The sequence below is a fragment of the Ochotona princeps genome, chromosome 20 (assembly GCF_030435755.1).
Source record: "Ochotona princeps isolate mOchPri1 chromosome 20, mOchPri1.hap1, whole genome shotgun sequence".
Lineage (NCBI taxonomy): Eukaryota > Metazoa > Chordata > Mammalia > Lagomorpha > Ochotonidae > Ochotona > Ochotona princeps.
Genome location: NC_080851.1, coordinates 13,038,538 through 13,054,520, shown reverse-complemented (window position 1 = coordinate 13,054,520; position 15,983 = coordinate 13,038,538).

Genomic DNA, 15,983 nt, shown 5'->3' with positions numbered 1-15,983 from the left:
CGTGAACAAGCCGGGAACCCAAATGGGCGCTGGTCCCAATCCCAGTCGCCCTGCTTCCCATCCAGCTCCCTGCTTGTGGCCTGAGAAAGCAGTCGAGAATGGCCCAAAGCCTTGGGACCCTGCATCCAAGTGGGGGACCTGGAGGAAGTTCTTGGATCCTGGCTTCGGATCATTGCAGCTCCGGCCGTTGCACTCACTTGGGGAGTGAATCATCGGACAGAAAATCTTCCTCTCTGTCTCTCCTCTCTGTATATCTGACTCTGCAATAAAAAAAAAGAAAAGAAAAGGCACCACCTAATCACACCTCCCATGAGATTTCAATGCGAATTTCCGAGAGAAAAAAGCATGTTCCAGTCATAGCAGGTAGGAATCCTAGTTCCTCCACCTACTAGTAATACTGTACCTGAAATATGTTGGCAAGTCACTTAACATCGTACCGGACATATATATGTTGCTGTTTTTCCTTTCATTTGGTTAGGGTCAGCTGTAGCATATTTTATACCCGGACATGCTCTCCAAGATCCAAAGCATCTGCCAAACTGGTTTGAAAATCTAAAGGCTCTCTGGTGATTGTAATCCAAATATCCCTGCCCCCTCCCCCCCCCCTTTTTTTTTAGAAAAATAAGGCAGAAAGGTACAGGAACAGGTCTGCACTAGATGTGTGGGTGTTCTGATGCACGGGTTAACGTTACTTGGCCACTAGATCCTCACTTCCAGCCCCCTGGCCTCGTGGCTGTGGATACTGCCCAGCCACACTTGCCCTCCACAACTTTCCACAAGAGTCTTCCAACTTTGCAAATGAGGAAAAAAGGTGCAGAGGTCACAGTGTTCCAAATAGAAAGATGGTAATTTTGTTGAAAGTTCTAATGGAGTGTGGATGACCCTGACTGCAAAGATAAGAAACCCTTATCCAGAATAAGTTCAGCCCAGCCCCAGCCATATTTAGAAAAATTACTGTTGGGGCCTGGTGTGGTAGCCTAGCAGTTGGGATTCCGTATGTGTGCTTAATTAATGTCCAGGCGGCCCTGCTTCCCATCCAGCTCCCGGCTTGTGGCCTAGGAAAGCAGTCCAGAACAGCCCAAAACCTTGGGACCTTGCACCCACATGGGAGACCCAGAAGAGGCTCCTGGCTTCAGATCGGCCATTGCAGCCACTTGGGGAGTGAATCATTGGATGGAAGGTCATCTTTTCCATCTCTCCTCCTCTCTGTATATCTGACTTTCTAATATAAATAAATAAATCTTAAAAAAAAAAAAGAGATTACTGGCAAGAAGGCATCCTGGTAGGAACAATACTGGGTCAGGTAACCCCCCTTCCCTCACTTCCTGTTAATATCCCCGGGAAAGCAGTGAAAGATAACCCAAGTGCTTGGAGAGCCATGTGAAGGCCTGATGCTTCGGGCTCTCGCCATGGCCAGGTCCAGCCTGGATGCTTAGGGCATTTGGGGAGTGAGGCTGTCAGCACAGAAAGGCTTTCTGTTTCTGTCCCTGTCTGTAACTACCATTCAAATATATAAACCTATTAGAGGTGTGTCATCATTTACCTAACAAGTAATTCCAATGATTGACATGTATGGGGTTTTTTTTCCCCATTACTTTTACTACTGTAAATAACTTAATGCAAATAAAATTACTTTATGCATTCACCTTGGCAGGACTGTGCATTTATCTCCTTGGGCATGTTTGACATTCTTCTGAGCCAATCCTTCCATGTTATCAGCTAGACAAAAACTGTGGTTACATTAAAAAATATGTTTCATATACAGGATTTAAAACTGACCACATTGCCTCATTTGAAACATATTTGAAATTCCAGATAAGCTTTGGACAGTTTCTCTGGTGTTTGTTATTTCAGTAATGTGTGCCAGCTTCTCAGGAGATGGGAAGCAGGCATTGCTACTTGTCTGAAACAATATCCCCTCTTTTTCTTAATGGAGAGAAAAACTGATTGGGGGTGGGGGAATCATGGGAAAATGAGAATGTGTCTTGTTAAAAATATTCACTTTCCAGTATCCTTTGAGCCTGTGCTGGCCAAGTGACCCATCAATATCTCAAAGAGAAACTCAAGAAACGTTTTGTACAAATGTCACTGTAAGCATTTCAGCGGCCTCTATTTTCTTACCTGCAACAGAGAGACATGAAACAGAAATTAGAGTAGGCTTTTTAGGGTGTTCTGTAAGGTTCTGGGGGAAAAATGGGTTTAAAGGACAAGTTTATTCATGAAATCCTTGCATACTTTTTTTCATAGTACACATTTTCTGTAAATTTTTTTAAAGATTTATTTATTTTTAATGGAAAGTCAGATATACAGAGAGGAAGATCTTCCATCCATTGATTCACTCCCCAAGCAGCCTCAATGGCCAGAGCTACACTGTTCTGATGCCAGGAACCTGGAGCCTCTTCCAGGTCTCCTATGCAGGTTCAGGGTACTGCTTTCCCAGGCCACTGGGAGCTGGATAGGAAGTACAGCCCCCTGGACACAAACTGGCACCCATATGGGATCCCAGTGCATGCAAGGCGAGGACTTAAGCTGCTAGGCTACTGCGCCAGGCCTTTCTGTAAACTTTTTGAAGAGTGTGCATGCATGTGCTTCATAATGTTTTGGTAACAAAATAAATTTAATTCCATTTTAAAAAATATTCCAAGTACCTTCCTATTTTAACCACAGTAACAGGAGCTGCACGTGGTGCAGGAAGCTGGGGGCGCCTGGATTCATGGCTGTTTTGTATGAGTGATTTTTCAGCTCTGGACTATCCATTCTGGATTGTTATCACATGAGAGAAAAAAAATCCCTTCTGAAACAAGGCTTTGTAATTGGGCTCTTTTTTACAAGCAGTGAATGCAGTCCCTAATTGCTACAATAAGATTGGTCAAGTCAATTATTTAACACTATATAGAGAATGCTCTCATTGGGTGAGATGAAAGCAGGGATTTAAAAATTGCAAACAAAGAAGCAATAACAATAAAACATTCTTATTTCTAAGAAGAGACTTTGGTTTCTTTTAATTACCCAATAATCTACCAGATCGATTAGCAAATCATCTTATAATAATTAAGCTAATTTTTGTAAACTACATCGTATTTACCTAGATGGTAATTGTGAAGTAAACCCACAAATCCTTTATCACCTCTTCTTCCAACAGGTAGCACTTAATTCCCTTCACCTTAAACTGAGTTTGCTGACTTATTCTTACAAAGGACATGATAGAAATAAAGAAGTGTGACTTCTAAGGGGAATGTACCAAAAAATACAAGCTTGCTTCTTGTTCTGTTTCCGGGATTACTTGCTGGGCAAGATGACTATCATGTCAGAGTTGTGCAAGCAAATTATCAAGATGCCGACGTGGTGAGTAATTCAAGTGTCCAGCCCACATCCAGTAAGGAACAAGACCCTTCAGCCTAGTCAAGCTCTCAAGTACTGAATGCATCCCTGCCCAACACCTTTTTAGTTTTTAGAGATTTATTTATTCGCTTGAATGGCAGAGAGAGATCTTCAATCCTCCCATCACTGGTTCACACCCCCATCCAAATGTTTGTAACAGTCAGGTCTGGGCCAAACGGAAGCTAGGATCCAGGAACTCCATCCTGGTTTCTCACTGAGGGTGATAGAGGACCAATTATACAGGCCATCTTCTGCTTCCTTCTCAGGCACATTAGCAGGAAGCAGGAACAGAACTGCAGTAATGCTTATGTCACTAGTGGAAGTTTAACCTGTTGTGCCACAACAACCCACTGGCCACCATTAACATGTTGACTGTAACCCCAAAGGACGCTAACACAGAACAACTCACCTAAGCTACTCCAAATTCCCAGTCTACAAAAACTGTAAGATAAACATTTAAATGATTGTAAGCAACTAAATTTGAGGATAAGTTGTTATGCAACAGTAGATAGCTGGTGCCACTGAGTGTGACAGAGCCGAGCACAATGCCTGTCACGGATGCAGGCCCTCAGTTATATGTTGCTTGCATGAGTCTTCTATCGAATGAAGTAGAGAATCCTTTTCACTCCAGTAAGCTGTACATAGTCTGGTATCATCTTTGTCTCTGACACTTGAATTATACAAGGATTTAAAAAACAAATCTGATCCTAGAGAGATCAACAGTGAATCCTTTTTTTTTTAAAGATTTATTTATTTTTATTACAAAATCAGATATACAGAGAGAAGAAGAGACAGAGTGAAAGATCTTCCATCTGATGATTCACTCCTCAAGGGACCGCAATAGCCAGAGCTGGACCGATCTGAAGTCAGGAGCCAGGAACTTCCTCCAGGTTTCCCACGTGGGTGCAGGGTCCCGAGGCTTTGGGCCATTCTCGACTGCATTCCCAGGCCACAAGCAGGGAGCTGGATGGGAAATGGAACTGCTGGGATTAGAACTGGCACCCCTAAGGGATCCTGGCTTGTTCAAGGTGAGGACCTTAACCACTACGCTATCACACTGGGCCCCAACGGTGAATCTTACTGAGACTTGGCCATTGGCAGTCCTGGAGGTAATGAATGGGAACAGGGAACTTGAATCGTACTCCCAGTTTTACCACTGATTAGCTGAATGACACATGGTAAGTCCTCCACCTAAATTTCAATTTCCCAGTTCCTGAATTGGGAATGATAATCCCAACCTGCTTCAAAAAGCAGTTAATGCTGGGGCCAGCGTTGTGAACAGCAGGTTAACCTGCTGCTTGCAAGGCTGGCATCCCGCATGGACACTGGTTCGGGTCCTGGTTGCTTCACTTCCAGTCCAGCTCCGTATTAATGCTCCTGAGAAACAGTGGACCATGACCCAAGTGCTTAGGCCCCAGCGCCAGCGTGGATTGGAGGGCCACAGGAAGCTCCTGGCTCCGGGCTTTGGCCTGGACTAGCCCCGTTTACTGCGGCTATGTGGGGAGTAAACAAGCAAGTGAAAGACCTTTCTCACCTGCTCGATCTTTCTCTATAACTCTCCCTTTCAAACAAATCCATCTTCAGAAGGAAAGTCGTCAATGAGATTATCCTGGAGGTCTTCCAAACATTCATGTAAGAGTGAAATTTAAAGTTTATTTTGCTGCCCCCCAAATTAAATCTGTTCATAGATTTTTTTTGACATATCCATTTTCCATGAGCTTTCTGAAGACCCCTTATACTCATGGATTTTGAAATTTTTGCATCACAGGTAAACTTATCTTTTAATTCTATCTTTGCATGACCATATATGTGACAGTTATTCCAAGACATTAACATGTATTTCAGTTAGGGTAACGAAGTTTACCTTATTTTATTTTAAAATAAATGTGTAAAATAATATTTTAAGTCTGAAAATCTTGAAAAAAACTTTTGCTTCAAAAAAACTTATCTGGCGATTTAGTATGCCTTTAAGAAGTAGTGAAATAGTAGTATCATAGCGAGCAGCTAGGATTTAAAAGTACAGCAGAGCAGTAGCTTATTACATGTCAGATCCCATTTTAATGGTCTGTTGAAAATTTATTGCACTTTAAAGAGTGTATGTAATTATAACTGGCTCCTTTTTCTTTTCATGATTTAATTTGAAACTGTGACAGGGTGTCTGCCCTCTTTAAAGTAAAAGTGGTACTTATCCGTACTTAGTGATAGACATGCATCTGACCAATCATATGGTCTCAGAGTTCATCCTAGAACAAAATTACACTGAACAGCAAGAAAATGAATAATAAAATATGTATCTTTGTCTCCAGAGTGCCAAATATGGAACACAAGGAAAGGTTTTGGGTGCTAAGCTCTTGTCCTCCCGCAGACGCCGCCCTTCCCCAAACTGACAGCGTAGGGTTAGAGAGCTGAGTGCATCTCAGCCGTGAGTCCTCTCTGCTGGAAATTTCGAATTAGAACAGAGCACTCTATTTGTTGAACACAAACCGCGCACAAGCATGGACTGTAACCCAAACGTGTAACCCCCACGTAGGAGGAAGTCACTGCTGAGAGAAACACTGTGGACTGCAAAATGGAGCTCCCCAAGAGGAGGAGTAGGGAGTCGTTGCTTCCCAGTGAGTGCCCAAGGCCACAATGCTGCAAGAGGCCCGACTGCTTGTAAGTCTTTACTCTGTATTATACTGTATGAATTTCCCTGGTGGTCTAGTGGTTGGGATTCGGCGCTCTCTCTGTATTATACTGTATGACACAGATTCCACTGCTGTTGTTTTAACTTGAGTGGATAATTTTTCCAATCTCTAATTTAATGCTGTAAGAGTGATAAGAAGTGTTCTCATTTATAAGAAGTACAAAAGTGTTTTTGAAAGCTTTTGTCTGAAGGAAAAACATCAGGCATGTGAATCTATGCAAATGTGATAACAAACATTATAATCTTTTGAATAAAGAGAGCAAAACGTCAGAATAAGAAGCTCTAAGCTCTTGTCCTCCTGCAGACGCAATGGAAAAACAAACAGAAACTACCAGCACTGATTTGCGAGAACCATGGAAAGCACTCCTAAGCTGGCAGCAATCTGCAGAGCACTGAATCAAGGACAAGTCACTTCCTAACAGGAGGCAGGGTTTTAGTGCTTCTGCTCTTCTTTCCACTCCTGGTTCTGCTGCTCGGGGATGCTCTCAACTTGTCAGTCATCTTAAGGTGGCACCAGCCACAAAGCAGGACCAGTCAGAAGGCTGCTGCTATCATAGAGAGGCCTCTGTCTTAAATGGTAGCAACCCCCAGCTCCAGGAAGGAGCAAAGCAGATTTTGTTTGCAAATGATTGTGTCTTTTCTAACCAACCTTGAGGAGCCTGGAACTGAACTACTTCCCACTACAACCCCCCTCACTGCCCCCCACATTCCTATGTTGGAGCCCCAATCTTCAATGTAACTACGTTTACAGATAGTACCCAGGAGAAGGTAAGAAAGGGTAAGTGTGGTCAACAGGGAAGAGCTTATTAGATAGAGCTAATGTTCTTTTTTTTTTTTTAAGATTGATTTATTTTCATTTCAAAATCAGATATATAGAGAGAGGAAGATCTGTCTAATGATTCACTCCCCAAGTGACCACAACGGCCAGAGCTGCGTCTATCCAAAGCCAGGAGCCAGGAGCTCTTTAGGGTCTCCCATGCAGGTGCAGGGTCCCAGAGCTTTGGGTCGTCCTCAACTGTTTATGCATGTGTTTCTGATAACTTCCAGGAAAGCTCTCAGGATTTCAGCAGCCCCTCCACCAGAAACCAGATGGTATAGCTGTTTTTGAGGCCTCGTGAGTGAGCCAAGTGGTTGGTGACACCTGTGATCCTGTGGTGCAGGGGCTCCGAGCCAGAGGAGCTGGCTGAGGGCAGCACACTCTCACCTTCCCTCTTCCCATGTGATTTAAGGTGTGGCAAATGTTTTCTTCAAAAGATCCATATTTGGTTTTTTTATCCAGATTTTCCCGGCGAAATCAGATGTGTTGTTGTAGCAGTGTTGGACACAAGATAAGAGATTGTAGGGCAGAAAGGAAGGTAAAAATGGAAAAAGAAAAGATTCCTGGCTTGAGTCCTCTTTGTGAGTGGCCTAGAGGCGACTTGAGTGCGGACTCCTGGCGCTGGAGATTGGTCTGGACCCAAGGCCAGTAGGGAGAATGGGTATGGTCGCGTGGTTGCTCGGCTCTTCTCAACAGCCAGGCTAAAAGATGGCACACCAGCAAGAGTTCTCAGAGTAAAGTAACTTCCTAGTTTTTTGGTTCCAAATCACAAATGCCAGCAGGTCCTGCAGGACATTCTCCCTCATGCCTTTCTGCTGTATAAACTTGATTTTAGCTGTTGCTCACTCAACATTTTATTTCATAGTTTTATTATATATTTTGAATATTAAATTACATTTATTTGACCTACGGGGGAAAAAAAAAGAGATAGCTTTTGTCTGCTGGTTCATTCCAAATGTCTGTACCAGTCAAGGCTGGGCCAGGCCAAAGCCAGGGCTCTGGAACTCTATCCAAGTCTTCCAAGCCAATGTCAGGGACCCAGTCACATGAGCTGCCTCCCAGGGTGTGCGTTAACAGGAAACAGGATCAGAATCCGAGCAGCTGAGATTCAAACGGAATACTCCGCTGCAGGTGCAGGCGTCCAAAGCGCTGATTTATCCATTGTGTCAGACGCCTGCCCCAACAATGACTTCACAGGGACTCTGCTCAAGAGCCAAAGGGAAACATGAACAAAGAACAAAAGTGAATCAGGAAAATGATACATCAACAAAATGAGAATATCATAAAACAGAATTTATAAAAATGAACCAAACAAATTAGCTCAACAATTTTTAAAAATTATACCAATTAAAAGAAAATCTAGGAGAGTTCAACAACAGAGGAAGAAAACTTGCAGAAGAAAGAATAAGAACTTGAACATAAAACAATTAAAATTGTCAAATTTGAGGAGAATAAAGGAAAAAACTAAACTCCCATTCGTTGTTGAAATGCAAATAGCACAGCCACTTTGGAAGACAGTTTGGCTAGTTGCTTGCAAAACTAAACAGGCTGTTAACATATGAGCCAGCAACTGTATTCATTCCAATGTGGACAAATGGAATGAAAACTTATGTTCCACAAAAGCCTGCATACAAATGTTTGTGGGAGTGCACAATGAGGCAAAAAGAATATGTGTGGAGCAGCAAGGACTTGAAGGAGCAAATAAGTAGAGGGGAACTTAACTCACTTTGCTTCTTGTGTTTAGATGGCCGTTTAGAATGTGGCTGCCTTTTGTCTTTGATGTGCCTACTTTTCTCACTTTATGAACGTGGGGTGGGGCTGCGGGATAAGGCTCCGCAGGGTGTGAGGAAGGGAGCGGGCTGCTTGTTCCAGTGTACCAAAACCAAAGCTAATAGCGGAAAGATCAGGCCCCTTCTCTTTTAGCATACCTTATGTATGCTCTTGTCAATTGTTGCTAGGACCTTCTTTAGAAAAATCGATCCTTTAGGATGGATCACCTGAAGGTGAAGTTTTAGAATTTGAATAGCATCATCTAAAGGTTGCAGGTAAAGAAAATGAAGGTGGAAATGATGATGATGATGATGATGATGTTGTCAAAGGCATTCCAGTCAAATTAAACTAACATTGAGATTATGTACAACTTTATTCAGTTTGAAATTTTTTTTTCTCCTGGACCTCCAGTAAGCTGTGCCTTAAGGAGACTGCTGTGGGGTGGGAGTGGATGGGAGAGACAGAAAGAATGAAAACAAAGCAGCCAGCCGTATGGAACAGGCACGTTTTTCTTATTCCCCGCCTCCCTCCCTCCCTTCCCTCCACCTTCCCTCTTTCTTTTCCTCCTTCCCTTTGTCCCCCTGGGCATTTCTATTGTGCCTTGAATTTCTATTTCTTTTCCAATTACTTTGCTTCCCCTTCTCTTCATCTGTGTTTTCATGTCTGTTCTCTTCATATCCTGGTCTTGCACTGTTTTCTCAGGGTACTAATGAACAGTAGAGTCAGAATTATAACCCACCTCTAACTCCTATGCTCCTCTTGGAAGGTAATATCTTATGTGCTTTTTTCTATTTAACACAAACATTTATCACATAGGAAGTGCCCAAGCAATATTCCCGTGTTGACAGAGTTGAAATGGCTGGGGTCAAGTCAGAAGCCTAGCATATCAAGGAAGACCAGAAACCACTCTTGACCCATTTCTCTTCTCATGGAATTGATGTCCTTTAGGGAGGGATGTTCTAACAGGTTCTAAAGAGAAGTGCAGTGATGTGGGGAACTGTACAAAATCTCAAGGAAATATGCCAGTTTTACTCTTCATGTGAGGGTAACAATTTAAAGCCTGCCTATGAGGCAAATACAGCAAAAACAGCAAATAAAATTGCATAAAGGCAGTTCCTAAGTGAAGTCTGATTTTAGAGGGAAAAAGGCCTTGCTGATTTAGGAAGCTATTCAGAATACACACGCACAGGCTCTAACTGAAGCTGGTTAATGAGGACAGAGAGTTGCAGAGCAATAGCTAAGACGTTAAAGACAATGTCAGAAAGTGGGCAAAGTTCAGAGAGATACTGGTTTTATTTCACAAGAATATCTCTATGGATTCTAAAGAACAGAACAGTAAGTTGAACAGAAACTATTTTGGAAGTAAGGGCAGTCTTAGAAGACAGTTATGATACAATGAGTGCTGTGTTGCCTGCATTGATAGGTTCATTATTTGAAAATATATCCATCTGAACTTTTTAAAGTCATAGTTCATAATGTAAAAACTTTTGAAAACCCTTTAAAAGGATTCCAAACAATGGAAAACAGTAAAAGAAAACTTCTACTGGCCCCATCCTCCTGAAAAGCAATTGAACAAACATTCCCACAGGTCTTAGGACACCAGTGAGTTTTGCCCCATCCAAACCACAGACCACTACAGGTCCCATATAGGACATACATGGGTGTAGCAGCTGTGCTGGGGCAGTGGCGGGGAGAGAACAGGTGTTTAAGAGATAAAGACTAAATAAGAAAATAAGGCAGCAGTAATAAGAAAAGGAAAGAGTGTCCGTATTCCAGAACTAAGGATGTGAAGGTAAATGTCGTTCCTGGGGAAAAACATTTAGATGAGCACTTTCACATTCATATGTTTAAATAAATAAACTGTCTCAGAGCGATTTGTACAAAATGCACAGATGGTTCATGGCAAAGCCAAAAAATGGATTCAAAGTTTTCTGATGCCTGGTGAAATTCTCTTTAAAAACATGTTCTCTGCCACTAAATATCATTAATCATTTTCTCTACCAAATAAACAAATTTTGCTCCAATATATCTCATAATAAAATATTTCTTAAGGACTAGGTCACAATGCTTTTCAATATCTTTATTTTTCTTTCAAAACATTTCAAGGTTTATTTAAAAGGCAGAGGTATGGAGAAAGAAGGAAAGACACACACACACGAGAAACACATACAGAGAGAGAGAGAGGGAGAAAGAGAGAGAGAGCAAGCTCTTCCATCTGCTGGTTCACTTCCCACATGGCTGCAGTGGTTGGGCTGTGCTAGGCAGAAGCCAGGAGCCTGGAGTGGCAGCCGAGCATTCTAGGCGTGGGTGGCAGGGCTCAAACAGTTGGACATCTTGGGCTGCCTTTCCCGGGCGCTTTATCAGGGAGGTGGACTGGAAGGAGAGCGCTGGAACTCAAACAGGTGCTCATCAGGGATGCCAGGTTCGCAGGCAGCAGCTTAAGCAACTCCTTCATTTTTTCATGATTTTTAAAATTTTCCAAAAATCCAGTTTATTATGGAAAAATTAGAGAAAAAAGGTTGTTTACAATCATATCATCCAGAGGCAAGTATTATTACATAATTATAAAATATTATTTGTAAAATATGAAATACCCTATATAAGATATATAGACATTTTTATCTTTTTTAATTAAAAATATTTAATTATTTGGAAGGCAAAGTAATAGAGAGATGGAGAGGCAGAGACAGAGAGATCGCATGTCTGCTGGTTAACTTGGCAAGTAGCAGCAAAGGCAGTGTAAGGCCAGACCAAAGTCAGAGTCACCCACGTGGGTGCAGGGCTGCTTTCCCAGGCATACTAGCAGGGAGCTGGATCAGTAGTGGAACAGCCAGGACTCAAACTGGCCCCCATATGGGATGGCAGCATTACAGGCAGAGGATTTACTGGCTAAGACACAACTCTGGACCCCTGTTTTGGTTCTTTTAGGCTTTCTGCACTTTAAACAAATGCGCATTTATACATTTGAAAGAAAACTGTGATCGTATGATTGTTTCATAGTTTTTTTTTTACTATATTTATCATGATCTCACTTCATTATTAACAAATATATAACTAAGTCACACACACACACACACACACACACACACACACACACACTGTAAGGGAAATACAAGGTGCCTTTGCTGGTAAAGCAGATTTTCTGGCTGTCTTACGTCAAACACACTCCCCATATGCCTTTATCAGGCATGCTGAGCAAAGCCCCTGGGAGGAAACAGAAGCTTCCTTGATTATACCTCAAGAGAGAGGGGCAGAGTTACTCAGTTTGGATAGTCCTGTACGTTGTTTAGAATGTACTTAAATTTTTACCAATAGCACTATCCTTTGGTGGTAGATACCTTGGATTCAATTCCCAGATCAACCATTAACTCTTTGAAGAAAATGATCTCACGTTTGTATGCCTCAGCTTGCTCATCAGAAAGGACCTGCTTTGCAGGATGCTTATGTAGACATTATTAAGAAGTATAGTAAAAAATTACATTAGAAATAGAAATTTCCTTCCTGGGGCGAGATTGTTTCCATAGAGATACAGGGTCCATAATGTGATTAACATTTCTGGGGGCCAAATACTATCTCAAGCTTCTATTTTCCTATTTGTGAAATGAGACTAAGAGAACCTACCTTGGAGAGAAGTTGTTTAATGTAGTTCTTGGGAGGCATCAGTATGTGTGGGTTGTGGCTATTGCTGTTGATATTATTATTGTTAATACCATTACGTTATGAGAGCTGTAGAGACCCCATTCAAACCCTCCCCTGACTTCCTGTGGGCATTTGTGTGATAGGTTTCACTTCTATCAACTTGCACACAACGATGCATGATGGCAGCTTTTGCACCATTTGCCTATACCCCTCTACATGTGAAAGATCCCACTCTTTCTTTAGAAATTTTTTCTGCAATGAGTAGTATCAAGCAAATATCCAGTTTCTGTGGAAACAGTGCTTAATAACTTTGTGATAAAGTTTCTGCATCATCTTCATGGCTGTTTATTCTAGTTTGGTATTGGGAGCATAAGAGGGCACTTTTAAAACAGTCTTTGAAAAACAGAGGGGAGTGAATCAGCACATAGGAGATTTCTGTCTGTCTGTTTCTCTCTCTTAAAAAAAAAAAAGAAAAAGAAAAACAGAATTAACATGTAGTTTTATTTTGACACAAATTTTTTTGAAATTCATATACACTTTTTTCATAATTTATACTTATCAGGAACTTTGTAAACATTCTTCATATGCAGATTTCAAACATTCTTGCACCTATATTGATTTTGTTTTTCCACACATTTTTGGAAGTACACTGGTACCATTGTTTTTGTTGTTGTTATTTGATATGCTTGGCTCTTGGCTGTAGTCCAACCTTCATTTCTCTCCCACCCCATGTCCAGGGAGAGTCCCAGAACTGTTGCCTGATTTTCACTTACCAGTACCTGTTTAACTGAGATTCGTAGAGAGACTGGGATTCAACAAGGCTTCCTGGATTTAGGCAGACCCAGATTCAAATCCCAGTGCCAGTACTTGCTGGTTTCATGAGTTGAATCCACTACAGGATCTGTAAGACTTTTTTATTAGTTGTAAAATGGATATGATAATGTCCTTCCCAGCAGGTGAGGGGAAGATGAAATAGCATAATGCAGGTTCTTGGCCTAAGGACATAACTCCAAATGTTAGTTTCTACTTAGATTTTTATAATCTTCAAATTTGCATGAGTTTAGTGTTAAATCTTTCCTTCTTATTTTACGAGCGCAGCTCAAAGGTCGCAGCAGAGGCTTGCCAACAATGATTTCAGATTCATTTTCCTGCTGTGTTTGAACAGCGGAGATGGTCGCTTTCTAGCTAATTGTATTTGGCTCTTATGTAGGTAAGCCTCTGCTGCTGTTCTTTAGGCAACTGTTTCTTGGAACCATCTGTCTCTAGGTGCCTGACCTCGACTTACTTTCCCATTTTATTACTTAACATAACTATTAGCTTGTTTGATTACCTTTAATGAACTTGTGTTTGTACCATCACCTTGTTTCTTGTTTGGGCCAGGTATCACCTTTGTTGGCTGAGACAATTTAGTCAACTCATTTGTCACTTTGTAAAGGGAAACTTTCCCCCTAATGTTGTAAATAAATTTGGGATTTCTATCCCTATATTTCCCTCTGAGGAAATGCCAACTAAAAATGTTTCTTAATAGAACTTATTTTTAAAAATGGAAACTACTGATTTTTAAAATTAGTTTGAAAAAGCTCATTTTTCTTGTAGAGTGCAACTTTCATGTTCAAGAAACTAGCATACCCAATTCATCTAGCTACATCCACTCCGCTGCCACAGCTCTATAATATACAATTGATTAAATATAGCTTCCCTGCTCATCCTTTGGACCATCTCCTTTTCTTGTTTATTTTTTTAAAGCTGGTTGAAATTATGTTGTTTGGTCTCCTAGCACTATTTCAATTTTTTCTAATGTTCAAAACAACAGTATTAGCTAGGTGGTGGCCTATTGAAGAAGGGAGGGGCAGGTGTCTGGGAGAGGAATGCTAGGCACCTAAACACGCACACACACACACACACACACACACGCAAAGGAGCATTGACAGTGAAAGGAGTTCTTTGTCCCTCAAAGTTTTTAAATTCTGGATTATTTTATCCTCCAGGGAGGTTAAACTGGCTTTTCTAAATCCTGGGATCTTTCTCTGAAGGAATGGAATTCTGTTTTCAAAGAAGCTGGAGGACTTCTGTGCCCAAGGACCTAAAGGAGAGGAACTCAGGTTCTGGGAGTTAATGTGAGGCCCAGGCAGGGTCAGGGTTGTTGCGACTACAGGAACCCCAGGGAGTGAGCGCTGGAACGCATGCCAGGGAAGGACTTCTCGGCCCTGGGAATGCAGTGAAGTCTCCATCAAGCAGGCTGCCTGCTGGTTTCCCTGCACTCCCAGCCTTGCAGAAGGAGGACTCTCAGAAAGTCAATGTCCCTTTGGTAGGCTGCCCTTTAATTCTAGAGACCCCAAAGACCAGACCCACCACGCTGTGCTGCCCAGCAAGCCCCTTGGAGGCTCACACTCACCAAAGACCCCTGCCCACCTTGGTGCTCAGGCAGCACAGGCTGGATGCTGACTTGGTATCCGGTTGCTGGTCTGGAGTTAGACTTTTATAAAGCTTACATTTCGCTAGGTAGAAAGAGAGTCACACCATAAACACAACACACGTTTAGGATATTAGATAGTGACATGTGAGGTGGAATACAAAACTCACAAAAGGGAGTTAGAGAGTATGTGAAGTGATAATTGTGATGTTATATTGGATGCTCAGTGAGAAGCGAACATTTTAAGGAAAAAATGAAGACATCTGTGGTGACTGCAAGGAAAAGCCATCACAGCACAGGGGGTGGCACATGCAAAGGCCCCCAGGCAGAAGAATAGCCTGTGTTCTGGGGAACAACTGCAACTGAAGTTAAATAAGAAAAGAAGGGATTAGGAGGAAATGTGGTACCTGAGGCACCAGGGCATTGTGAGAGGACCCTGGCCTTGCTCTGAGTGAGTTCAGGACACAGTGGCCAATTTGGGGCAGAGGCATGATATGACTTGAGAGCAAGAATGGATGTGATGGTATCAGCTGAGGGGTTATTGTGAAAGGTAAAATCATGTGGACTATGGTTACTCCACAAGAGATGATGAGAAGTCGCCACGTCCTGTCTACGTGCCGATAGATGTTGCATGTAGGGAATGTGAGAGCAGGAGGTATAAAATGTGACTCCAAGACTTTGAATCTAAACAACTGAAAGGCTGAAATTTCATGTATTACAGGGATGGGGAATGAGGAAGGCATCTGTTGGTGGGAGGATCATGAGGTTGTGGTAGTATGGGTTAAACTGAAACGTTGAAGATGTGAATAGGTGGTCGATTTGTAAGTTTAAATTCAAGGAAGAAACCTGTGCTACCGACACAAATTGGAAAGCCACCAGTGAAGAGATGGTAATTCAAGACGCATGGGTGGGTGAAGTTTTTGATCTCATAATCCCAACACTAAGGTGGAACTTTGGTGCAGAGTCGGGGACACTTGTTCATAGCAGACAGAGGTTTAATCTGCTTAGTTCTTGTAGGAGAACTGGTGATCCAAATGCCCAAGGGAACCAACCAAAACACTGCCGAGTAGGAACAGAGCAGAGGAGAGAACGGCTTTGCAATTATACTTCAGCCTAATATGCCTATGCTGAGTCCCAATGCAGGAGTAATGGGGAATCTAGAAGCCTCTGTGATCCTCATGTGAGCTAGAATGAGAGTGCTCACTGCTGCCCAGAATCACTGTTTCCTGGGACGTGAGAGGGATCCGGGAAGCCCACTTCTCAGAATAACACCTGCT